General features: G+C 40.0%; 1 protein-coding gene across 1 annotated transcript in view; it reads left to right on the top strand.

Annotated features, from left to right (window-relative positions):
* The window catches only part of LOC135362901 (uncharacterized), a 105702-nt gene that overhangs the window by 31427 nt on the left and 47453 nt on the right, over nucleotides 1-26822 (top strand). Inside the window, exon 5 of the mRNA XM_064581918.1 lies at nucleotides 12798-13031. The gene's annotated coding sequence lies outside the window, so the exon portion shown is untranslated. The remainder of the gene's footprint in view (nucleotides 1-12797; nucleotides 13032-26822) is intronic.

Here is a 26822-nt window from a genome sequence, read left to right as displayed (position 1 = left end):
CTATACAAGAACACATTTTCTTATTGCCCTTTTGATTCTTTTCCACTATACTTAGAAACAATGGCAATAACAACCAAACATGGGTGGCCTTCCATTAAAATCCCACAACTGTAAATGGAATTGGTAAAAAAGAATGTGTCCAAATTAAAGCGATAAATGTACTCCCGTATTCTTGTTAATGCACAGATATCCAACTTGCATGACTTTTTCTTCTAGTCATGCAAGACGCAAAGGTAATTTAGAAACACTCATGCTCTCTTTGTCACGCTATTGACAAAAAGGCTCAGAGAAAACATAATACACCCTTGTTGAAAATAAACATGAAAAAGACCTTAGGACATGCAAAGGAAGGTCTATAATTTACAGCAAATCTTTTAGCCTGAATAAATCACATCTGTTATTTCCTTAGGGCCAAAGAAAGGCTAGGCTGTTCCTGGAATGGGACGATTCTTTCTACATGTTTCCCAAAGGGCCTTGATGATGTCAGGAAGTAGTGCCCTCTGTGATATGGTCAGGCAGAAATTGACCAGTAATGTTAATTATGGAAAAGGATTATTTCTTATGGATCCGAGTCTAGTCATTTGGCTTGAATGATCCAAATGAATCAACTGAAAACACATTGCAAATATACTTTCTGAATTAAGAGAGTAAGATAATAACTCTCTTATTTAGAATCTCTAATGCCTTCTTCCCATCTGAGGTGAAGCTTCGCTGTTCTTTAAATGCAAATTCCATCACCTCCCACCATTTCCAGTGGAATTTACCGCCCCTTTTCCATGATTCTTCTATGCGCTGTATTTACTTCTGTTGGGGCACCCGTCATGAATGTTGCCGATGCTCCCCGACTTACCATGATCTGACTTATAATTTTTTGACTTTTATGACGGTATGAAAGCAATATCCAGTAAAAACCATACTTCGGATTTTGAATTTTGATCTTTTCCTGGGCTGGTGACATGAGCAAGCCTCAGCTCCCAGTCAGCCACACAATCATGAAGGTCAACAGCTTATACACTGACAACCATTCTGTACCCATACAACCATTCTGTTTTTCACTTTTAGTACAGTATTCAATAAATTACATGAGATATTCAATACTTTGTTCTCAAAGAGGCTTTGTGTTAGATGATTTTGCCCAACTATAGGCTAATGTTAAGTGTTCTGAGTACATTTAAGGTAGGCTAAGCTATGATGTTCAGTAGGTTAGGTGTAGCAAATGCATTTTTGACTTAAGACATTTTCAACTTACATTAAGTTTATCAGGATATAACCCCATCGTAAATCAAAGAAGATCTGTATAGATTTTTGTTTTTATGCCCATGTCCCTCCTTGAGATGAGGGCCTCATTTTTCTGTTATTTTGTTCCCAGAACTGAACCCAGTTCCCACCTATGGAGTAATGCTCAATAGATATTTGCTGAAGTGGTTCATAGAATCTCAGGTTTGGAAAGAAACTTTTTGGTCATTTTAGGAAACAAAGAATAGCAGAGCAGACAACAGCTGAGCTGTGCCCTCCCCTCCTTTAGTAGAGGGAGTGGTGGGGCTGGATCAGGATCACAGTGAGCTAATGGCAAGCAGAGGCCAGAATTCAGAAGTCCCATACCAGTTCATGGACAGAACATTCTGTGGAACACACTTGAGTGTTATCAGTTACTATGAGAAAAAATAAATGGGTTGCATATTCCAGTTAGTTGGCCAGGTTTCTTCATTGTAAAACTTCCTTGTGTTGTTTCCAGACTGAGCTATGGTATGTAGCATCTCCCAAACATATTTCCCCATGAACCCTTTCGTCATGTACCATCTTGTTGAACTGATGTTCCCCAAAATATACTTTGGAAAACACAGTTGTGGTAAGCAGAATAATTGCCCCCCTCCCAAATGTTCCAGTTATAATCCCCAGAATCTGAAGATATGCTAGGTTATAAGACAAAGGGGAATTAAGGAGTTGGCTGGAGCTGAATTTGCTAATCAGCTGACCTTAAGATAGAGAGATTATCCTGGGTTATCTGAGTGGAAGAGGAAGACAGAAGAGGTCAGAGTGATGCATTGTGGGAAGGACTCAATTGGCCATTGCTGGCTTTGAAGGTGGAGAAAGGGGCCATGAGCCAAGGAATGCAGGTGGCCTTTAGAAGCTGGAAATCACAGAAATGGATTATCCCTTAGGATCTGGAAAATAGAAGTGTAATCCTGTTAGTACCTTGATTGTAGCAGAGTCTACAAACTTACTATGCCAGGCTTCTGACCTCCAGAACTGTAAGGTGATAAATTTGTGTTCTTTCAAGCCACTATTTACTTGTGGTAAATTGTTATAGCAGCAATAGAAAATTAATACAATTTTGCTGATGTCACAAACTGCACATTTGCCATGCTTCCACATAAGCCTGGGAATTGTTTATATTCTTGATTATATTGTTTGCATTGAGGTCTCTATGGAGGTGGAATGATTGGCCTAATTGGCTGTAAAGTGATCCCTGAAAACCATATTTTCTTCAACTTTTATAACTTCTGCTGAATTCCATTTTTTTTTTTTTTGAAGAAAGTCACTAGGTCCAGCGATACTCTAAGGGAGGAGATTACCAAGGACCTTAGTACCAAGAGACAGGGATCATTGGGAGCCATTTTAGAAGCTGCCTACTGTAGAGAGAAAGGAATTAGTGAATTTTTTTTCAAGTTTATATTTCTTCTCTTACCAGTGAGTTTGAAAGCTTCTTGAAGTTCTACCACAGGTGAGGTGACCATATAATTTATCATCCAAACCAGACCTCTATTGAGATAATGAAATGAACGGTGCTATAAACAACTATACTGGGGTGTGTAATACAGACTATCCCCAGAAACCCAGATATATGGTCACCCCAGTTGAAGGTCACATTTCTGGTCCTCTTCCTCAGCCACTAGCACAATGCCAACATATAACCAATATTTAATACATACCTGCTTATGGAATGGCAAAATGATTCCAAGATACACAAAGGCACTTGGGCCACTAAATGTATGGTTCTTATGCAGCATTGTCTTATTAGGGAAGCTAAAAAACTCTCATACCCTATTTAATCCTACATTTTAATAAAAAAAATAAATCTATGACAACAGAGATTACACTCTAAGAATAAATACCAACAGAAGGGTGAATGTTGGATTACATAGCCATTGGCTTTAGCATTTGCTCTCATGAATAGAAGGCCGTGTAGTATGTGGTGAGGAGCTAGCTGAGTCTCTGGCACCTGAGACTTGGGGGCTGCAGTCCCAGTATGTAACTGTGGGCAGAGACCCTGACTTATAAATGATATTTTACTGAATGTGAAAATATGCTTAAAGCACTAAGTACATTTTTTCAACACATCAACAAATATCTGAGCATTTACTATGTGCCAACATTTAATTTCTGGAAGCTAGAATCCTAGAATGTTATTTTTTCCCCTTTCAGTTTTATTGAGATTTAATTGACATACAGTATTTTATAAATTTAAGGTGTACAGCATAATGACTTGACTTACATATATCATGAAATGATTACCATGAGAAGCTTAGCTAACATCCATCACCTCGTATAGATTTTTTAAAAAAGGAAAACTTGTACTTTTTCTTGTGATGAGAACTTTTAGGATTTGCTCTCTTAGCAACCTTCAAATACGCCATACGGCTGTGTTAATTATAGTCATCACGTTGTGCATTATATTCGCGGTACTTATCTTGTAACTGGAAGTTTGTACCTTTTGATCACCTCCATTCAATTCTCCTATCCCCATCTGTCCTCAAATATATTCGAGATATGTGTATTGCTATACAATCTGGGGTTTACCAGAGTCCTTAACAAACTATATTAGAATTCCTAAACTTATAGTAATTCATCATTTTAACTGTCAGTGATAGTAAGAACTGAAAGCCATAACCAATTTAAGACAATGCTGATACGCCATGGATGAAGACAGTTGGTCCTTTCAAATTACAGGAATTTCAATTATTTACATAAGTTCTTTCAGAGAAAGAAAGTTCTCTGAAAGAACTTGTAAGTTTTGTACCCAGATGGCACGGTAGAGTAATAAATTCAAGTTTTCAGTACATTAAAACTGTTGCCATTTCTAGTTTATAAAAAACAAGTTTTTGTAACCCTTAAATAACTTATAGTTACTAATAATTTATTCTTATACATGAAAATAGGGTTTTATACAATTTTGCCTCTTATAGAAGAAATTAGAAATTTCAGATAAATGTTGAATAATTTTTTAGTATAAGTATTTCCCATGCAATATTTGGGACACACTTAAGCTAAAAACTATTCAGTGTTTATCTGAAATTTAATTTTAACTGGATGATCTATTGGTTAATTTTATTCCTAGGAATTTTATTCTTTTTGATGCTATTGTAAATGGAATAGTTTTCTTTTTTTTTTTTTTTTGGAATAGTTTTCTTAATTTCCTTTCCAGATCATCCATTGTTAGTGGATAGAAACACAACTGGTTTTTGTGTGTTGTCTTTGTATCCAGCAATTTTTTTGTGGAATCTTTAGGGTTTTCCATGTATAAGATCATGTCGTCTGCAAACAGAGGCTGTTTTACTTCTTCCTTTCCAATTTGCAGGTCTTGTATTCATTTTTCTTGCTTAACAGTGCTGGCTAAAACTTGCAGTAGTATCTTGAATAAATGTGGCAAAATTGGTCTTCCTTATCTTGTTCCTGATTTTAGAGGACAAGTTTTTACCACTGAGTGTGATGTTAGCTGTGGGTTTTCATATATGGCTTTTATAATGTTGAGGTAGTTTCCTTCTGTGCCTAGTTTATTGAGTGCTTTTTCTTTTTTATCATGAAAGGGTGTTGAATTTTGTCAAATGCTTTTTCTGCATCAATTGAGATGGTGATATGGTTTTTTTCCTTCCCTTTTTACTGTTAATGTGGTGTATTCCTTTATTGATTTTCATACATTGAACCATTCTTGCATTCCAGGAATAAATCCCATTTGGCCATGGTGTATAATCCTTTGAATGCCTGTAGAATTGTATTTGCTAGTATTTTGTTGAGCAATCTTACGTTAATATTCATCAGGGATATTGGTCTATAGTTTTTTTTCTTCTTGTATTATCTTTGGCTTTGGTATCGGGGTAATGTTGGCCTTGTAGAGTGAGTTTGGAAGCATTCCCTCCTCTTCAATTTTTTTGGGAGAGACTGAGGAGGATTGGTGTTAATTTTTCTTCAAATATTTGGCTAGAATTCACCAGTGAAGCCATCTGGTCCTGGGCTTTTCTTTGTTGGAAGGTATTTGGTTACTAATTCAGTTTCCTTACTAGTTCAGATTTTCTATTTCTTCATAATTCAGTCTGGTAGGTTGTGTGTTTCTATGACTTTGTCCATTTCATCGGGTTATCAAAATTGTTGGTACACAATTGTTCATGGTATTCTCTTATAATTTTTTATTTCTATAAAATTGGTTGAAAGGTCCCCTCTTTCATTTCTGATTTGAGTCTCCTCTTTGTTTTTCTTAGTTAATCTAGCTAAAGTTTTGTCAGTTTTGTTAATTTTTTAAAGAACTCCCATCTACTGGTTCTGTTGACTTCTCTTTTGTTTTTCTGTTCTCTATTCCATTAATTTCTGCTCTAATCCTTGTTATTTTTTTCCTTCTACTAGCTTTGGATTTCATTTGTTCTTTTTCTAGTTCTGAGATCATTCCTCTATTCTAATGTACACATTTACAGCCATAAATGCTTTGGGTGTCATGTATTTTTATTTGCTGATATGGCAACACTACCTATGAAGAACTGTGACTTCTGTCTTATGTGTACTCCCTCTCATGCCCACTTTCTCACTCTGGTAAAACCAGCTGCCTTGCTGTGAGCTGCACTCTAGAAGTCAAACAAGGACTAAAGGAAGTTTCAGTGCAACAACTAATGAGGAACTGACTCTTGTCAACAACGTCTTGAATGAGCTTAAAAATGGATCGATCTCTCACTTGAATTTTAAGATGAGTACAGACCTGGTCCACACCTTGATTGCAGCCTTGTAAGAGATTAGAGCCAGAGAACCTTGCTGAGCCGTGGCTGATTCCTGACCCACAGAAATTATGAGATAATAAATGTTTGTTGCATTAAGTCACTAAATTTTAGGGTAATTTGTTATGAGGCAGTAGGTAACCAACTGACACAGTGTCTTAGCATTTTCTTGAGGTGTACCCATATAGTCTACATGACTTTATTTTCATATATATATATTTTACAACCTTGAGAAATATACCTCTCACATGTATCTGATATGTGAGTTACTCAGAGACATGAATTAGAGAATCTGGCATAAAAATAGGTCTTTTAAGTGACAGTCTAGATACAATAAAAATGCCTTGTGAGTAAGCATTTTATTGGTAATAAAAGCAAATAAGGTTATGAGTTTTGTTGGAACTGCTGGAGAGGGTACTCCTGAGAGATTCAGTAAGCAGAAAATAAAAGTGAAACAGACAATATTTATGGTGTCTGTTTAGTACACTCTTTTCAATGTAGTGAACATAATAAAGGGCTTATTTAACATCATTCTTAAATCCTTGCATATATATATATATTAAAGATTTTATTTATTTATTTGAGAGAGAGAATGAGACAGAGAGAGAGAGAGCATGAGAGGGGGGAGGATAGAGGGAGAAGCAGACTCCCTGCTGAGCAGGGAGTCCAATGCGGGACTCGATCCCAGGACTCCAGGATCATGACCTGAGCCGAAGGCAGTCGCCCAACCAACTGAGCCACCCAGGCGCCCAAATCCTTGCATATATTGATTGAACTAATTATGATGTATTAGTCAATGGAAGACTCTGTAGTCATTTAAAATAAGGATCCACAGATATATCTATAGAATGGAGACTTGTTCATAGTAAAATGTCGAGTGAAAAGGGTGGTTGATTGCACAATTTTGCTATTATAAATAATATTGTGATGAACATCTTTGTAGCAAAATCTCTGCACACATCCACTATTGTATTAGTCTTGGTTTCTAGAGAAACAGAACCAACAGGAGATATATGTGTATTTATGGTAAGAAATTTTCTCATGTGATTATGGAGGCTGGGAAGTCCATGATCTGCAGGTAGCAAGCTGAAGACCTAGGAGAGCAAATGATATAATTCCAGTCTCAGTCTAAAGGCCTGAGAACCAGGAGATCCAAAGGTGTTCTAGTCTGAAGGCAGGTGGAGACTGATGTCCCAGCTCAAAGACAGTCAGACAGAGAGAAAGAATTCTTTCTTACTTAGCCTTTAATTCTATCCAGGCCTTCAACTGATTGGATAAGGCCCACCCCCACTGGGGAGTGTAGTCTATTTTACTTAGTCTACAAATTTAAATGTTAATCTCATCCAGAAGCACTCTCACAGACACACCCAGAAATAATATTTCACCAAATATCTGGGCACCCTGTGGTCCAGTCAAGTTGACACCCAAAAATTTAGCCATCATAATGATTATGTACTTAGAATGAATTCTTAGAGGTAAAATGGTTAGGTTCAGTGTGTGCCACTTTTTAAGGGTTATGTCTGGGTTTAATCCTTTTCTGATCATTCCAGGTGACCATGATCATGGATTTTATCCTTGTCTGCAGTGACTGCTCAAGCCTTTACACACTGCTAATGCAGGTCTCATAGGAAAGACTCACCAAGCCACTAGCCTCCAACCTCCCTACTCACTTCTATCATGGAGTGGTTTACTGGCTAAGTCTCCATCATTCTACTGCTCTGCTAAATCTATTGCTAGGTGGTCTTTTTTTTTTTTTTGAGACATTATATTACTGACAGGTTCAGCATCAAATATATGTTTACCAGACACTATTCTTTGGTTAAAAATCCACCTGTAAAACAGAACACAACTGTTTATGTTCAGAGGGAAACTAGCCTGACTTTATCTGTAACTTAATTACCATGAAGTCCCATGTGTGGTCTACAGAGCTGCATAAATTAATAATGCTGTAATTGTGGGGTTCACATACCAGGAATCCTTATGGCCCTTCTCTAGAGAACCAGGCTAGCAAACTGGATTTGCCTTAACCTGTATTCTCTGAGTGGACTTTTTTCTCCTCCCTGAATGTTTCCACCCCTGCCCTGCCCCTTTTTTTATGTCCCTTTTACTCTCCTTGGAAGCAGTCTGTGGCATGCTTATAGCCACCGCTTCTCCTCTGGGTGGCTATTGAAATATCCCCCTAATATTTCTCCATTATAATGCGAGCCATCAATAGCACAATGCCTTGTTGGCCTGCCTTTCCAGGACAAAGTACAGAGCCATTCTATTACTCTGGCATCCATCAGGACAATAAGCCACAAATCTTTTTCAGTGCAGCTCCAGACGTGGCTGCCTTTGGGCTGGAAGGCAGGGAGAAGCAGGAATGTTTCCCCAGCATGGAGAGAAATCAAATGCGTGTATTCTGGTTTCTTCTGCATGTGCTCTTTGGAATGAGTCACCGCGTACTTTTAACGAGAGGCTGTGATTGGAAGAAAGGAAAGTTTTCTTTGGTGAAATGATTCAGTCAGAGAGATTGCACAAGTCCATTGGGGACAAGACTCCAATATGTGCTTAATTTTCTTTGGAGGATTTGCTAATGATTGGTGGGAGCCCCAGTTCCTATTTATTACTTACTTTTCTTAATAATGAAAAAGACACCATATGTTGGGTGTGCAGCTTGCTGATAAACTCACTTGGAGCAATGACTGGCAAGTGTGTGTATTTTGTACGCTGTACTATTAAGGGGGGGAAGTCCTAAACTCTATTAAGAATTTTGCAGCCTTTGGGGCGCCTGGGTGGCTCAGTCGTTAAGCGTCTGCCTTCGGCTCAGGTCAGGATCCTGGGGTCCTGGGATCGAGCCCCACATCGGGCTCCCTGCTTGGTGGGAAGCCTGCTTCTCCCTCTCCCACTCCCCCTGTTTGTGTTCCCTCTCTCGCTGTGTCTCTATCAAATAAATAAATGAAATCTTAAAAAAAAAAAAAAGAATTTTGCAGCCTTTGAAGCTGGTACTACTTGGCCTTCAAGGTTTATGCTAATATCAGCTGAACATGTGAGGCGTTAAGTGTTTTATTATTTTTTAGAATAATTTTGAACATATCTTACCTCACTAGGAACATCAAAATAAATTCCAGATGGATTAAAGAGTTAAATATTTAAAAACCTTAACTGTTAGAAAATCTGGAAGAAAATGGATGTGAATATTTATCAAACCTCCTGAGGGGGAGAGTTTCCTAAGCTTAGAATTGATGGAATAAATCACTAAGGATGTGATTGATAGATCTGACTACATAAAAATTTAAAACTTTTGTACATCAAAAAAAATCGCCAAGATTAAAAAGCAATCAACAAAACTAGAGATGATGTTATAGGAAGTTTGACAAAGGCTAACTTCTTTTAATAAATATAAAACTCATATAGATTCAATAACACAAATACCAGGACCCCAGTAAATACATGGAGAAAGGATATAAATAGGCGAAACGCAAATATGAAGTATATTGGCAAATAACTGCAAACATTTTTTTTTTAACTTCCAAGACTAACCAAATAAATGCAAATGAAAACAATAGTGAGGGCTTATTTTCTCCTTTCAAAGATTCCCCATTAAATTATCTGGTATTTAAAATGAAATAAAAATATCTGATGTTGATGAGGGTGTAGTAAAATAATCACTTTCATTCACTGATGAGAAGAAAGTTAACAGATAACACCCATGTTTTAAAAAATCCCTTAAAATAAAAATTTGTATTGTAAATAACTGGGAGGGCTGACTTTGTATGATGAGACTTTAGACTGGTTTTAAAGAATGTCCTTTTTTTTCAATTTTTTTCTGGTTTTTCTGTATTTTCTGTAGTAGTGGTATATTGCTTTTAATCTCAAGGAAATCATAAGTCTCATCAACTTTAGCTCTGTGGTGCCATGGAGCCCTCAACCAGCTTTTTTTTTTTTTTTCTAATGCCAGTTTTAATGCAGTTATACCATTTTCTCTTTCTTCTTTTTTTTAAAGAAGGCTCCATACCCAATGTGGGACTTGAACTCAGTATTGGATACTCAGATCAAGTGTTGGATAATCTACTGAGTATCAACAAGCCAGCCAGGTGCCCCATATTCTCTTTCTTAGAATCAAAGCTCTAGACCCTTCTATGTGTAGAAATATAACACCCCTATCCTGCCATCAGTATGGCAATATTTTCTGACATTTAAGATTTAAGTCCTTTTTTTTTTTTTTTTGCTTATGGTTTTGGCCAATACTCTCTCCTTCAAATTTGAATGTTTTCTCTGTAAATCTACTTTTAACCCCAGCTTCTTTTCAGTTAACTTTTGTGTCTTTACTGCTAATGCTTATTCTCCCTGAAACTTCATGTCCTCATCTATTAATTGAGCACAATAACAGTATCTATCATACAGGGTTCTTGTGAGCATTTACTCAAATGAGAAAACTAAGTAAAAGTCCTTCACAAGGCTTGATGCTCTAGGTCAGTATCATTGTTGTTCTCGTGATTATTGCTTACCCCATCTATATTTGAATCTCAGAACTGTGGCCATAAATGATTTTCTATCCTTGCTCCTGAAGAACGGTCTCATTTGCATACCCAGCCCCCTGGGCAGAAGGACAACTTGGTCTTTGTCTTTATTTGCGAGGGCATGGAGAGGGGAATGTGTCCCCTCTGCAGCTCTGGGGAGAGTGTGGTAGAATGCTCTGTGTCCTGGAGTTGCTACAGCTGGTATGGGCTGAGAGGCAGATGGGGCAGGACCAGAGCACATGCGGGAGAATGAGGAGTCCTGTGCTCTGGGAAGGAAGTTAAGAGAGCTCTGCCTTTGCCTCTCAGTCTCCTTATTTGTCCTGCATCAGAATGACCTTGAAGCATCTTTCCATGGCGTGATAGACTGGTGGATTGCTCTTTACAAAGTGCCTACCTCAAATCACCAGGCGCTTCCTAGTGCCAGGAGCTCTGCCAGGTGCTCAGTCAGAGCTCAGTAAGGAAGTCCTACTCTTCAGCATCCTACAGACCAGAGGAGGAACATTGGACCTGTAAACTGATGGTCATGATCAACATGGTCCATGCTATAATGTGCATATGGTTAAGTACCTAAAAGAGCTAGTTGCTAAGTCTGTCCAGAACACAGGAGAGGACAGGGACTAGGGCAGGCTGGGGATGGCTTTACAGAAGAAGGAGCCTTTGGAATGGGCTTTGCAAGGTGCAGAATATTTGTCTAGATGAAGAGGTGAGTTAGAGATCCTCTGTGCCACGGGGAAAGTTCATGTAAAGCCATAGTGGGGTGCAAAACTGTAGCACAGGGTGATGAGGGGGACTCAAAATGTCTGGAATACAGCATGGTGGAGATAGATGGGTGTGAGGTTGTAGAGGGTGAGGATGGCAAGGGCTTAGCCACTGGGGACTATATTTATCTTGATAAGAAAACACAAATCCACACCTGTGATCCAGAAACCTTGGGGCCAGATGTGCTTTTAGAGTTAGAATTTTTCAGATTTTAGGATATAATACAGTAATTATACTGTATATCTCCCAGCAGGGCCTGAGGCAGCACCCTGGGACAATCCCATTAATATTTCTGACACTGAATAGTCATACCCAAGAAAGAAAGAACATAAAGGGCCTTATGTTAGTTTAGATCAACTTTCGCTGCCAAATATGTAAGAAAAAACTTTGGATTTCAGAGATTATTGAATCTTGAAATCAAGGTTAAAGTATTGTGTGTAAGAAGTGTAGTAGGTTTTTTTGTTTTGTTTTGTTTTGTTTTAATATTGAGGGCAATAGGTGGTCATTGAAAGATTCTGTGCAAGGAAGTGATATAATCTTATTGGATGGTAGAAAAATGTATGTGCAGACTTTATAGAGGGTGAATTATGGGAGGGAGCCAAGGAGTTCTTTGATTCTCCCTGATCTCTCTTACACCTCCTGGTGCTCTCCTTCCAGATAGGTACCTTGCTTTTTGTAGGGATACTCCTCACATGTTGGTCTTCCTTCCCAGGGTGGTGACTTTCCACTCATCTTAAGTCCCATTTGCCCTGAAGACTCCCCCTGCATGCATTGAGAAGCCCTTGCCCTTTCTTCCTCAGTATCCACATTTCTGTTCCTACTACTGGTTATCTTCCCTTGGCATTCAAGTTTCAACATTCCCTAAGAGAAGAAAGAGGTCATCTGCAGGTGAGGAAATTGTGGCCCAGAGAGGGGTGTGACAGAGCAAGTTGGCATCCAAGATGGTTCTAGAACCCTGCTGCCATGGACTGAATTCTTGCGTCCCTCCACAATTCGCATACTGAAGCCTAGTCCCCAGTGGGATGGTATTTGGAAGTGGGGCCTTTGGGAGTTAATTAGGTCATGAAGGTGGAGCCCTCATGAATGGGATTAGTGTCCTTATAAGAAGAGATAGGAGAAATATAATTACTCTCTATGTCTTGTGAGGAAGACGGCTGTCTGCAAGCCAGAGAGAGAGCTCTTACCAGAACCTGCCCATGCTGGCATCCTGATCTCACACCCCCAAACTTCAGAACTGTGATAAATCCCTGTCTACTGTTTAAGCCCCTTTGTCATAGCAGCCTGAACTGACCAAGACACCAGGTCTCCTTAACCCTATTTTAGAATCCTTTCCTCTGCCCTGTTGTCAGTGAGTGACGGCATTCTAAGAGTTTGGTGTGTATCTTGGCTGTCTTTTCTTCTTGAGGGACAATTTGAGGGCAGAATTTGGTCATTCCTTTTTTATTTTATTCTTGATAATGCCAGAGAAATGATGGTTTAGATTCTAGGTTAGCCTTTTATACCAGATCAGCATTGATGAGCTGGAGTCACTATTTCCTTTTTTTTTTTTTTTAAGATTTTATTTATTTATTTGAGAGAGAAAGAGAGAGCATGAGCAGGAGGAAGGGCAGAGGGAGAGGGAGACAGAACCTGAAGCAGACTCCACCCTGAGCACCGAGCCTGACGCAGGGCTGGATCGCACAACCTCAAGATCATGACCTGAGCCAAAAGCAAGAATCGGACGCTTAACCGACTGAGCCACCCAGGCGCCCCACTATTTCATTCCTAACCAATGATGTTTTTGATATACGTGAGTATGGTTATTGTTGTTTCCCCAAACAACAATTATTTTACAACTTCCAGTTGCATCTTACTAGCTGAAGAGAAGACAGATGGCATAATAGGAACCGACTGCCGAGGAGATGCTTCCTACTTCTTTATTGTTTTTCAAATATGGTGCTGAATCTTCCTTTCCTTTAACCATGAAAAGACGAGGGTTGGAAGCAAGTTTGTGCAATACTTATAAAATAGCATATCACCTAAAGGGCATTATTTGAATAAGGTATTCCCTTTGCCAAAGGTTTTAATAAATATTTGGTTACTAGATAGAAACATTAAAAAGAGGAAAGAGAAAAATGCATCTATAAACAAATTTCAAACACTCTAAGCAGTGTATTTTTGTCCCCCAGTTATTTTATTTTCCTTTGCCCCCAGAATTTTCCCTGGCCATTGAAACAGGAATTACTCCCACAATACTTTGCAACAGACACATGTGAACTATACTGAAACATAGTTCAGGTGGTCTATAAATAGCTCACCAGAACAGCACAGCACTGCTGCTGGGAGACAGGAAAGCAAGGCAAAATCCAGAGCTCAACAAAGCCTGTCAGAACATTTCAGGAGAAGTTTGATCCATTTACGCCTCGTGATCTTTCATATTGGATCTGACTGTTGGGGTTTGCTGGCCTGGCTGTTGGGGCTTGCTGGATACCCAACTCATGATGACAGATGGGAAGGGAAGGGTAGGGTAGGGGAGGCTGGATCTTAGCTGTGCCACATGACCTTGGGCATATAACTTTTCAAGACGTAGTTTCTTCACATGACAAACTGATACACCTTCATCAAAAGATTGTTGTGGAGTCTAAATGAGGTAATATGGAAATGTATAGTGTTACACCCAGCACATAGAAAGAAATGCTCAACAAATGTTAGCCTAATGAGGCATCATGACATAGTGGGAAAAGCAGAGTCTTTGGACTCGAGCCCGGGTAAAAATCTTGCTCCCTCCCATTTACCCAAGGGGTAACCTAGAGTAAGTTACTTAACTTTTTCTAAATTCAGTTTCCTCATTTATAAAATGACAATAACAAGTGTTATTGAGTTGAACAATAATGAGAGTTCAACTTATAAAACAAATATTTATTAAGTTCATAGTGTCAACTAAGCACTGTTCTGGGCACTGGGGATAAAATAGTGTGTAGGACTTATTCCTTGCCCAGGTGCTCAGATACTCATTCTAGAGGTGGATAATTGAACAAACAATTATAGTAGAGTGTGATAAGCACCATGTTGGGTAATGACAAGGGAACATAGGGGTTCCTATGAGGAACATAGGAACAAAAGGGAACATACCTATTGGGGAAACTAATCTAGAGTTTGGGAGTTAAGAGATTTTTAAAAGAAGTGGTGGCTCAGGTGGAACCTGAAAGAAGTGCAAGAGTTAGCTGGTTGAAGTGTGACTGGAAAGAGTTGGTTATGCATAATCATTTTCTAAAATATTTTATATTTCTCACTTCATCCTCACAGTGATCCTAAGAAGAAGGTCTTATTATTACCCCAATTTTATGGAGGAGGAAACTAAGGACTAGAGAGCCATGTCAGATTTACTCTAGAAGGCAACTTTTAGAGTCTGTGAGCTCACCACAATTCTCTTTCCTCTAGAAATACCTTCGCTTCACTCCCTATGCACATGGTGGCGTCTCTACCAATGGGTTTCTGTCCTATCTACCTATTCCAATCCACAGTCAATTAAACAAAGATGAACACTTGACCAAAGGTTGGCCTCATACATTACCTTACCATTCTATGATGCCAATACTATTATTATGCTTAATAGGGTAAGTGAGGCAACATAGAGGTTAGCTTTAAACATAACCTCAAGGGATGCCTGGGTGGCTCAGTCGGTTAAGCATCTGCTTTCAGCTCAGGTCATGATCCCAGGATCCTGGGATCGAGTCCCATATTGGGCTTCTTGCTCAGTGAGGAGCCCGCTTCTCCCCCTGCCTGCCACTCCCCCTGCTTGTGCTCCCTCTCTCTCTGCCAAATAAATAAAATCTTAAAAAAAATAGAAAAATAAACATAACCCCAAAAAACAATGTATTCAAAACACCACGTGCAGTGCCTGGCACATAATAAATAAAAATGAATGCTAGTTCTTTTTTTCTTCATATCCTTTGTTCAGTAGGGTCATGAATGACATGCTGACCTCAACCTAACACTAACATGCTCAACATTCTAGTGTCATGTTTTCCTCACTCATGTTCCCAATTCAGATTTAAACTCTTTACATTCCAAAATCTCTCCCCAAAGGCAATTCCTCCTTTATTCAATAACCCGTTCACTTGGAACTAGTTCATTAAATAATAGCTTCTAGAATTTTCCATTGATGGTAATGGAAGTTCCAGATGACCATATCTTGTCTATTTCCCTGTAGAGCTAGGGAAGAGTGAGAAGGAAAATTTATTTTACAAAAAAAAATAATAACTCCATAATGCAAATTCAAGAAAACCTAAATTATACTTGAACAAAATTAATCTATATGAATTAGACTGATATTTAAATTGTTTTTTTTTATATGAATTTCATTATAGTCACCCAAAACATCCTGCTGTGTGGGGAGTTAAGTGGTTCATGAATAAAGTCGAAATGCCAAAATTAATAGCACAGCTGTGTGCAGAACAGAATTTGAGCTTTAACTTCATTATGATTTTCCTTCTTGCAAATGAATATTGTCACATATATCTTAAGTTTGGGCAAAGGATTTGAAGATGAACCTTCAGATATACAACAAGTGATGGAGTAGGTACCAAGGTAAGACTAGCACAGGTGGGGAAATTGATCAGCTTCCAGACTGAATGGAAACTGTCTTTCCTTCACAGCTCACTCAGCCCCACTGCTCTGAGTATGCTCTGTTGTGTCTTGTTATTGGCAAAGCTGCATGTGAACTTCAAACTCCCACAGGCAGCTATTGAGCCATGCAGTCTCTAGATTCTTTGACAGTACGATGATATCTGGGTTAGACCACTTTAGGGTGATGAGCCCAAATGAAACAGGATAACTGGGCACTCCCTACGTGGACCTGATACAGTGAAAGTCCCCGAGTGGACTTCCAACCCCTGGAGAGCTGTGTACAAAGTCCATAGGACCATCCCTTCCAGGCCTATGTCCTTGTAGTTTCCTCAGAATCCTAACACAATGACCTCTTTCCCTATGGAGTGGGGGAGCTGCATAAGGATTATATCACTTTGATTTTTCAGATTAAAACTCTCTACAGCACCCACATCTCCAGATTAGCAGAATGGCCAATACCCCCTCGTTTCCTATCCTGAATTATCCAAGAACTTTAAGGCTTATGTAGCCCAAAAGATCCTGTCCTACCCCAAAATGGTCCTTGGAGGGGAAACCTGACAATCGTATAAACCCATTCTCGGCCCCTGCTTTCTCCTATCATTGCTTTTGTAGCTGTCACATGGCCTTGCTCTTGAAAACAGATTTATGCCCAATTGTGTGCCCTGTAAGTGTCATGCCTTTCTTCCTGAATTACCTGTGCTGCTCTGGGCATCAGGCCATTCCATCTGGTGATAGGGCATCTAGAGGAGGAAAGGGGAATCTCCCCACAGTGTTGTGTCTGGGCTCCTGAGTTCCCAGCAATGTAACAGAATGCTGGATAAAGCCCTTCAGCAGTGTGTGGGAAAGGACCTTTCCGCCCCATCAGAGCTACATCAGCCAAGGATTCCCTAAGTCAATGCTAGCCTGGACTCTCACGTTAGAACTCTTGATTGTCTCCCCTCAGAGCACCAGCCAGTCTCCAGGATGGCTGTGTGAGAAACTATCTCTGGAGCCCGTGACCTCAGAGACCCTGATACTTTTCCCCTTCTACCTTCACACTTCTGCTCTGCAAGCAATGCCTCAGAAGTCCCCCCTCCTTTCTTTCCAAGTCCTCATCCATTCTCTATTCCAGAAGGAATGATAACTGCTTTTAAGAGTCAAATACTGTTCAATCACATGCCAATAGCAATGGAAAGAGTGTTCCCAAACATAGTGGTCCATGTATAAGGAATGTATGCGGTAGGTTTTCTTAGTGTAATTTTATAGATGAGGATACTGAGGCCCAGAGAAGCTAAGTGACTTGCTCAAGGACACACACCTGAGCCAGAGATAGACCCCAGGTCTGTCTGGTTCCCAACTAATGAACCTATAGATATGGGCATGATTTGGGGCATCATCAGCTGGAACAAAGACAGGAAAGAATGCATTTGGGTGCACGGGCTATGATACCAGTGAGTACATCAAGGACAACCCAGAACCCTGGCAAAAATCCAACCAGAGCAATTCATGGAACTGACTTCTCTTAGAACCCTCTGTCTCTCTAGGTCCTGCTATTTACTTCCTCCTTCAGTTCCCTTCTTGTCATGCATAAGACCAAGATATTAATTCCCTGTGATATGCTAGGTGGGATCTCTGTCCTTGTAGATGCTGTCATGGATTGGACCCTGAGGGACAGAGATGGGAACTTCCTGGAAGTCGAGGGCTTAGTAGGTATTAGCCCATTATATTCTCTCAATTATTGTTTGTCACATGGATGTTCACTATTCATGTTCACCATGGTGCCTGTTATTCACCACCACCTTCGAAGGGTATCAGTCCCACCCACAAGTGACCTCTACATAGTTCCTTAAATAAAGAGTTGCTGCTTACTAGATTGGTAGTAAATTATTTGACTTGAGGGCAGCCAATTCATAGGCTGGCCATTGAGCCATAATGAAGACTGGCCTGAAAACCAAGGGCAATGGTAATTAGCGACACTAGCCAGATTTTCTCCTTTTGGAATGTCACTCGGAAAAAGAGAAAGCAAATGAGTTTGTCAGAGATGAGGAACAAGAAGACATAAACAGAAGGAAAGAACAAACAGCAAAGTCCCAGCACTGGAGATACCTTGAATTTGAGACAACAAACTGGCTTCTTTTGTGATCTAGTCTCTTTTGTTGAATGTACATCTTGACAATAAATGTTTTATTTTTTGAGATAGCTTAACAGGGTCTCTGTTTCCAGCAAAACCAAAAGAACCCTTTCTGAGGTGGGTAGGGCAAAGCCCTGTTTTGGGGTTTCAGGCTTCTCACTGCCAGACAACTTACCACTTGTGCCCAGGCCTGGCCTTGGCTCCATGCTTTGTTCTGGGTCAGGTTGGAATCTTTTCTTCCCAGAACCCCTCGTGCTGCTCTTGGCCTCTTCCCGTGGGGTGGGTAGCTCGATGGCCTCCTTCAACATGGAGGCCTGCCAAGTCCTAACATGGCACCAAGCTCCAGGGGTAGGTGCTGCATCACTGGATAATGGAGAATGTTCATAAGAGCCACTTTCTACTACCTTCTCCATCTGTCATGGTTTTCTCTTCACACTTCTTCTTTCAACAGCCTGAGTTTGCTGCTTCCTCTGGGGCTGTGGCTGTGGACAAGAAGTTACCTATCTGTCTCAGGTCTGGCTTCATGACCTTTGTTTAGATGTCTCTCTGGGTTTCACCTGGCTTCAGGTTTCTGTGTCATCCTTTGGTTTGTCCAATATCTCTCCGGGGAGACCAGCCACATCAGCAAAAAGAAAATGAAGTGAGTAGTGAGATTGACCCCTTAAACTGAATGTTGAAGAGATTTGCAAGCCTGGTGCATTTTGGAAGATTACGTTCCCGAGATTGGCTTAACTCTCTGGTTAATTTAAAACTAAAGTAGGGGGTGAAGACTATTTTCTAGAGTTCTGTTCTTCATGGATGAGGAAATGGAGGATCATAAAGGTCAACTCCCTTTCCTAAAGTCACACAGGAGGGTAGTTTTAGATCCCCTGAAGAACCCTGAAATCCTGGCCCCTGCTGCATCTCCTCTCCATCACAGACCCTCCCTGAAGTGTTTTGTTGAAGGTGTAAGACATGAAATTAATTAGTTCATTAGTGAGGTTCTTAGGGAGGGAGGGAGAGGACATGAGTTTGTATAAATTGCATGCCACATGTATTATATTGATACCTCCTCATTTAATCACCCTATGAGATGCTTATTATTGTACCTACTTATTAACCAGTAAACCCGAGGATCAAGGAGGTTGAATGATAATGATACTGATCACAGCTATCACTTACTAAGCACCTGTTATATGCTGGTTCCCAGTGGCTTGCAGGTGCAACTCAATCCTGCTCACAACAGCTCTATCAGGTAAATACTCTTACTAAGGGAATTCCCCAAGGACACACAGCTTGGGTTTGAATCAGGTCCTATTACCCTGACAGCTGCCTTTGAGCTGAAGCAGATGTTCTTAGAGAAAATCAAACTTCTATGTAAAAATGTGTGAAACTCTACTGAACCAGCATCGAGCATGCAAACATGTTTACAGCATTTGTATTCTAGGAAAACAAACAAAAATTTCTGAGAGGTGGATGGACAAGGTTTATTTCATATGTGTTTTCCTGGTCCCCTTAGCTGGGTAAGGCTTAGCAAGAGTTATTGAGTGGATAAATGAATGAATGAGTATCAGATATTTCCATTGAACTGCCATGAACTGAGTTGGTGACCTAGAGCAATGACTTGGTTTCTCTGAGCCTTTACTTCCTACCTGTAAAATGCAGGGGAGAGAAAGAAAGAGGCATGAAGCCCTAACCAGTCAGGTTAACTTCTGTGCTGAATTTTTGGAGGGCCTTGAACCACCACCCTGGGGCTTCCAGAGGGCTGGGGGAACAGTGCAAGTCCTGAGCCCATTCCTTCAGAGTAACTTTCCCTTTTGCACCCGGTCATGTCAGAAATCACCCCTTAGGAGTCAAGCTAGTCTTACCTAGGTGGGAACTGTGATCTTTATTCCCTGGTAATTAGTCTGTGAATATGTTATGGCACATGGCGAGAGGAACTTTGTAGTTGGAATGAAAGTTGCTAATCAGCTGACCCTAAAATCAAAGATTGTTCTGGATTATTCAGGTGGCCCAAATATAGTCACGTGGACCTTTATAATCCGAGGAGCAAGGTAAAACAGTCAGTGAGAGAGAACTGGCAAAACATGAGGAGGCAGAAGAGATAGGAAAGATACAACTTGATAAGGACCAGACCCACTGTTACCGGCTTTAAGGATGGAAGAAGGGGCCATGAGCCAAGGAATGTAGGCCACCTCTAGACGTTGAAAGCAGCCCCTGGACGACAGCCACCCAGGAAACGGAAACCTCAGTTGTACAAGTACACGAAATGAAATTCTGCCAAGAACCTGAATGTCATCAGACACAGATTCCCCCTTCGCCTCCAGAAAGGAATGCAGGTCAGCAAGATGACCAAATGAGACATCCCTTACAGGCATCTCTCCCATAACAAGAGTAATTTGGCCTCCATCCATGGACAAAAGTGCCTTTGTGGGAGTGTTGGGATCCAGGTAAGAGATTGTGAAACCTGGTGCAGTGTAAGCCTGAGAAGAGCCACTTTGGGAGGGCAGGCCTGCACCCAGGTGGCGAACACACAGATTCTATGGGTCTTGGCTACAGACCCAGAAATAGCTCCAGACCCTTGAGGACTCAGCTGCAGCCCCATTTGGCTTTGGTTCTGTCACCAGCACCATTTACCAAGGAAGGAGTCATGCCTACCTATGTGCTGGGTGATAGACATACAGACAGTCCCAGTCCCAGCTGTGGACTCTGAAGTGACCCATAAACCAGTTCCAGCCCCTCTTGGTCACAGTCCAGGAACCCAAGCATGCTAAACTCAGTCAGGCTATAAATTCTGAAAGGGCCCCATAACTAGGCCCCCACACATCCCAGTCACAGTTCATGATAGTCTTCCTGGCACAGGCAGGGACCCTGCAGGAGACACTCCTATCTGTAGCCCCCAAGATCCTGAAGGGGCCCTATACTTGACTCCAGCTCCCTTACAGCTGCAGTCCATGGGCAGGCCTGCTGGCACTGGTCTGTGGCCCTGAAGGCCCTGAAAAGGCCCTAAACTTAACTCTAACCCCTCCTGCTATGGTCAGGGACCAGTCCAATGCATTCAGAGGACCTGGCAGGAGACATGGCCATCCGTGCTTCTAGAGGAGATTAAAGCAGTAATCAAAACCCTTCCAACAAAGAAAAGCCCAGGACCAGATGGTTTCACTGGTGAATTCCACCAACCATTTAAAGAAGAATTAATGCCAACACTTCTCAAACTCTTCCAAAAAATTGAAGAGGAAGGAACACTTCCAAACCCATTTAACAAGGCCAGCTCGCTCTAATCCCAAAGTCAGATAAGGACACTACAAGAAAAGAAAACAACAGGCCAATGTTTCTGATGAATACAGATGCAAAAATTCTCAGCACAGTACCAGCAAACCGAATTCAAGAATGCTTTAAAAGGGGCACCTAGGTGGCTCAGTTGGTTATGCGACTGCCTTTGGCTCAGGTCATGATCCTGGAGTCCCAGGATCGAGTCCCGCATCGGGCTCCCTGCTCGGCAGGGAGTCTGCTTCTCCCTCTGACCCTCCTCCCTCTCATGCTCTCTGTCTCTCATTCTCTCTCTCTCAAATAAATAAATGAAATCTTAAAAAAAAAAAAAAAAGAATGCTTTAAAAGGACCATACACCATGACAATGGGATTCATCCCTTGTATCATATGCAGGGATGGTTCAACATATGCAAATCAATTGACGTGATACACACATTAATAGGATGAGGGATAAAAATCATAAGATCCTTTCAATAGATGCAGATGAAGCATTTGACAAAATTCAACAACACTTTATGATAAAAGTTCTCAACAAATTGGGTATAAAAGTAACATACCTCAACATAATAAAGCCCTTATATGAACAACCCACAGCTAACATCATTCTCAATGGTAGAAAGCTGAAAACTTTTCCTTTAGAATCAGGAATAAGACAAGAGTGAGTGCTCACTCTCACCATTCCTGTTCAACATAAGACTGGAAATCCAAGCTAAGCCAATGCAATGGCAAAAACCCAATAATCTGAAGTAAAACAAACAATCCAATTTATGGGCAGAGGACCTGAATTGACATTTTCCCAAAGAAGATCTACAAATGACCAACAGGTACATGAAAAGATGCTCAACATCACTACTCATTAGGGAAATACAAATCAAAACCACAATAAAATGTCTCCTCACACCTACTAGAATAGGTATTATAAAAAAGACATGAGATAACAAATGTTCTCAAGGATGTGGATAGAAGGGAACCCTCATGCACTGTTAGTGGGAATGTATATTGGTATAACCACTGTGGAAAACAGTATGGAAATTCCTCAAAAAATTAAAAATAAAGCTACCATATGATCCAGCAATCCCACTTCTGGGTACATATTTGAAAGAAATGAAATCACTAAGAGATTAGTGTACGCCAAAGAGATATCTGTACGCCAGTGTTTATTTCAGCATTATTCACAATAGCCAAAGCATGGAAACAACCTAAGTGTCCATCAACAGGTGAAGAGTTAAGGAAAATGTGACATACACATACACACACACACACCCATAATGGGATATTGCACAACATCATGTATGGAACTTGAGGGCATTGTGCTAAGTGAAATAAGTCAGACAGAGAAAGAGAATTACTCCATGATCTCACTTATATGTGGAATCTTTAAAAAAAAAAAAAAAGCTAAACCCATAGAAACAGCGAGTAGAGTGGTGGTTTGCCAGGCACTGGGTTTGGGGGTGGGTGGGTAGGGGAAATGGGAAGATGTTGGTCAAAGGGCACAAACTTCCAGTTATAAGATGAATAAGTTCTGGGGATCTAATATACATCTTGATGACTATAATTAACAATACTGTACTGTATACTTGAAAGTTGCTGGGAGAGGAAATCATACATTTCTCACTACAGAAAAACTGTAATTATGTGAACTGATGGATATGTTAACTTTTTGTGGTAATCATTTTCACAGTATATACATACATCAGATCATCACCTTGTACACCTTAAACTTACACAGTGTTATATGTTAATTATATCTCAATAAAGCCAGAAAAAAAGAGAAAGGAATGCAGCCCTATTGACACCTGAATTTCAGCCTTGTGAGTCTCAGAGCAACCAGCCCAGCCCACTGGACTTCTGACCCATACAACCATGAGATAATAAATCTGTGTTGTTTTAAGCCACTTAACTTGTGGCAATTTGCTGTGGATAAAATAGAATACTAATGACAAGGCCAACCATGAAAACAGGAACCACTCTGAGTATTGAAACAAGAGAAACTGTATGCATATTCGTGGTTACCCTCATGGTGGAAGAGCTGAAAAGCCGAAGAGACGGTGAGGAAAAATTTAGAAATTGGCAATAACAGGAACGAAGAGAGGCTAGATGACTGGAACCGTTGGCAGGATCAGCAGGTGGGATCTGGACCAGGGTTCAGATGCTGCTGTTGCCATGGCAATGACGTTTGGTAGAGAAAGGGAGAAATGCTTTCCCATTGGTCAATCGTCGGAAGCTGGTTGTGTGGGAACCTGTAGCCTGCGCCTGCAAGAAAGAGCAGAGCAAGGGGGCCGTGGTGCGTGAAACCAGGGAGTGGAGGTGGTGGGGCAGGGGGGTGAGGGGGTGGAGCTCAGGTATATAGGTCTAGGATTGAAAGAATATTTTTCTGGAGGTTAGATGGAGGCAGATTCGACCTGTGTCATAGATTGTTTTCTGTTGGTATATTTTGAGGCCATATTATTAGGTCATGGTCGTTTATAGTTACTATGTTTTTTGAAGTAAACTAACACATCGCTGTGATGTAGTGCTCTTCTTTAACTGTGATGTTTTTGGCCTTAAAGTCTCCCCCCACGCCCATATCACGAAAGCAACTTTTTTCATTTAATACATTCCCGGTGTATAGTTTTCTATCCTTTTACTTTGAACCTGTGTTCTTCTATTTTAGCTGTGCTCATACCCAGCATTCAGCTAGTTTTGTTGTTGTTGTTGTTGTTTTTATTTTTACCTAACAGTCTTTATCTTTTAATTGGCGAATATAGTCACTTATATTCATTGTGATTGCTGATGTATTTAGTTGAATTTCTACCTCTTACTTGGTATTTTTTATCTTCTGCTATTTTTATGGGTTGTTTTTTTTTTTCATTCCTGACTTCTGGTTTGAAAATCCTTCACTCTGTTTCTTTTATTCTTAATTGTTACCCACAGTATTTTAACATGCTTATCTAGCTTAGAGCCCAAAATGAATCAAACTTGTCCTGAACATTACAAGGGTTCTAGAAATACCTTAATTCTGGTAACCTGCCTCCAACCTTACTTGCTATTATTTTCTGTTATTTTATTTCTATCTTGCTTTTGTCTTTTTGTAATCTATTTAAAATATTTGATACATATAACATATGCAAACTATAAAACAGAATAATATAAATAAGACCACAACCCTACCACCAAACATTTGATTTAAACATTAACCATAAATCAGTTCTTCTCCTTTATTTCATCCCCCTTCATTTCCTCCTCAGAGGGAACCACTATTCTGAATTTTGTGTTTATTATGTAACTGTCTTTTTTTAAATCTGTAGTTGCAATAACAATAGAAAACTTTTAAAATAAGCTAAATTTGTTAAACACATTTGTTAAATGTGAGCTATTTAAGAATGCTAAACTTTCTTCTGAGTCTTGCTTTTTGGAAAAAAAATTCAAACTTATTATTTCCAAGAAAACACGTTGCTGTATGTAGCTGCATTCCATCCCTGTTCACTGCTCTATATTATTCAATTGAGTAAGAATACCACAGTTGTTCATCTATTCCTTTGCTGAATGGTATTTTCCCAGTTTTTTCTATTATGAACAGTGATGCTATGAGTTGAGTCAGCAGATCCATGGAATTCATGATTATCTTTAAGGCAATTGAGTCATATTGAGGAAATAGTTAACCAATACAAGTAGAGATATTGCTAAGATATCTCATTTTCTTTTTTTTATTATGTTCAGTTAGCCACTGTATAGTACTTCATTAGTTTTTCTCATTTTCTGACATGCAAGAGAGCAGTTATTATGATTCAGTTGTAAATAATATTTCATAAACAGCAAATATTGATTTAACCAAAATTGTGACAGTTATGTTGGGAGAATGAGGATGGAACACGTGTTGATGTGTGTGTGTGCGTGTGTGTGCACGTGTGTGTGTGTGTGTATTATTTACAAGGGTAAAATACTCTTCTTGCAAAATAGGAAATCATGGGAGAAACTGATAGTTGCCTATCAATATATGTTATTTTCCTGCATAGTAAGAGAATTTAAGCTGATAGTGTGGCTGCCTAAAGCCCAGAGTTTCTAGCCTCCTTTGTGAGAGCCATGACATCAAATTCTGGACAGCAGGATATAAATGGGATTGATATGTACATTTTCTAGGTTGTGCCCTTAAAGGGAAGAATCATGTTCTTCCCACTCCCTTCTCCCTGGTTCCATTGGATGAAATGTGGTCTTGAATCAGGTGAATAAGGGTCTTTCTAACTTGTTGCTCTGCCATTTATAAGGGAAAAATAAGCTTCTATTTTAAGGCACTGCCATCTTAGTTTTTTTTTTTTTTTTAAGATTTTATTCATTTATTTGAGACAGAGAGAATGAGAGACAGAGAGCACGAGAGGGAGGAGGGTCAGAGGGAGAAGCAGACTCCCTGCAGAGCAGGGAGCCCGATGCGGGACTCGATCCCGGGACTCCAGGATCATGACCTGAGCCGAAGGCAGTCGCTTAACCAACTGAGCCACCCGGGCGCCCCGCCATCTTAGTTTTTGTCACAGTATCCAAACCTATATCCTAACTCAGAAACCAAAAGATAATGTCTGAAGTTGAACACCAAGAATGAGTGCTATAAGGATGTTATTTAGAAATATTGAATCAGATACCAGAAGAAATGGTTAAAAGACTTGAAAAATGTTACTGCTGGGAGTCTTGGTTTTATAAAGAGGGGTGGGGTAGGGGACCACTGTTTGCCCTTTTAAATTGTGGACATGCATTATTTCTGATAAAATTACTTTAAAATAAGTCTTTCTCACACACATGCAGACACAAATTTATAATTTGTGATTGCTGTTACCTTGAATTAGATATTTTTTTACACAGGAGATTGAGATTTAAGGTATTAGAGAAAACACTTAGTAATCAATAGTCTTATTTGAAACTGTACCACTGCCAACAAAAGCTTGGTTAACGACATCACTCTCATATTTGAAATCCCACAGCATAAATTATTATAAGATTAAGGGTGATTTCAAAACAGCCAAACTATTACGTGACAGTCAAGCAATTTGAAAAATTAAAGAAAAAGTTCCAATGAGACCATGGGTTGCCATTTCAGAGGTAAATGAAGCAATTACCGCCAAGGACATTGTAAAGCTGCAAACCTACATTCCTGAAGTGTGATCATGGCTTCAGAGAAATCCATGTGATCCACTTGTGACATGGAATGAAAAATGCTGCACTAGCCTCAGCAATGGTGTAAGAGATGAGAATGTTAATAAGACAGTTCACTGATGTTACTATTTGGAAATCCAGGGCTGGCACCATGGCCTCTTCATGTTTTGGTCTTACTTAAAAACATGCCTAATGGATCCAGGGTTCTCTCACGAGCTTGGAGATAAACAAGACATTTAGGAATTCCAGAATTATCAAGGCCCTGTGGACTAATGAATTGGCATTTGTCTCAGAGAAAGGAAATCTGAGAATCTTGCAATATTAGATATGGAAGTGCCCCTCATGCTTATTTCCTGCAACAGTTGTGAGGAAATTGAGGCCCAGTGAGCTTGTTAACAGTCCACTCTGGCTTAAGGGCACTTCTCCCAGATGAAGGGGGTGAAACACAGAAGCCACAGAGTGAGGGACAAGCAGAGAGACAAGAAGACCAT

This window comes from Mirounga angustirostris, unplaced genomic scaffold, assembly GCF_029215605.1.
Source record: "Mirounga angustirostris isolate CCGP_5_RB_7025 unplaced genomic scaffold, mMirAng1.0.hap1 SCAF_2, whole genome shotgun sequence".
NCBI lineage: Eukaryota > Metazoa > Chordata > Mammalia > Carnivora > Phocidae > Mirounga > Mirounga angustirostris.
Note: the sequence above shows the minus strand (reverse complement) of the source record. Positions and strands in the feature narration are given on the sequence as shown.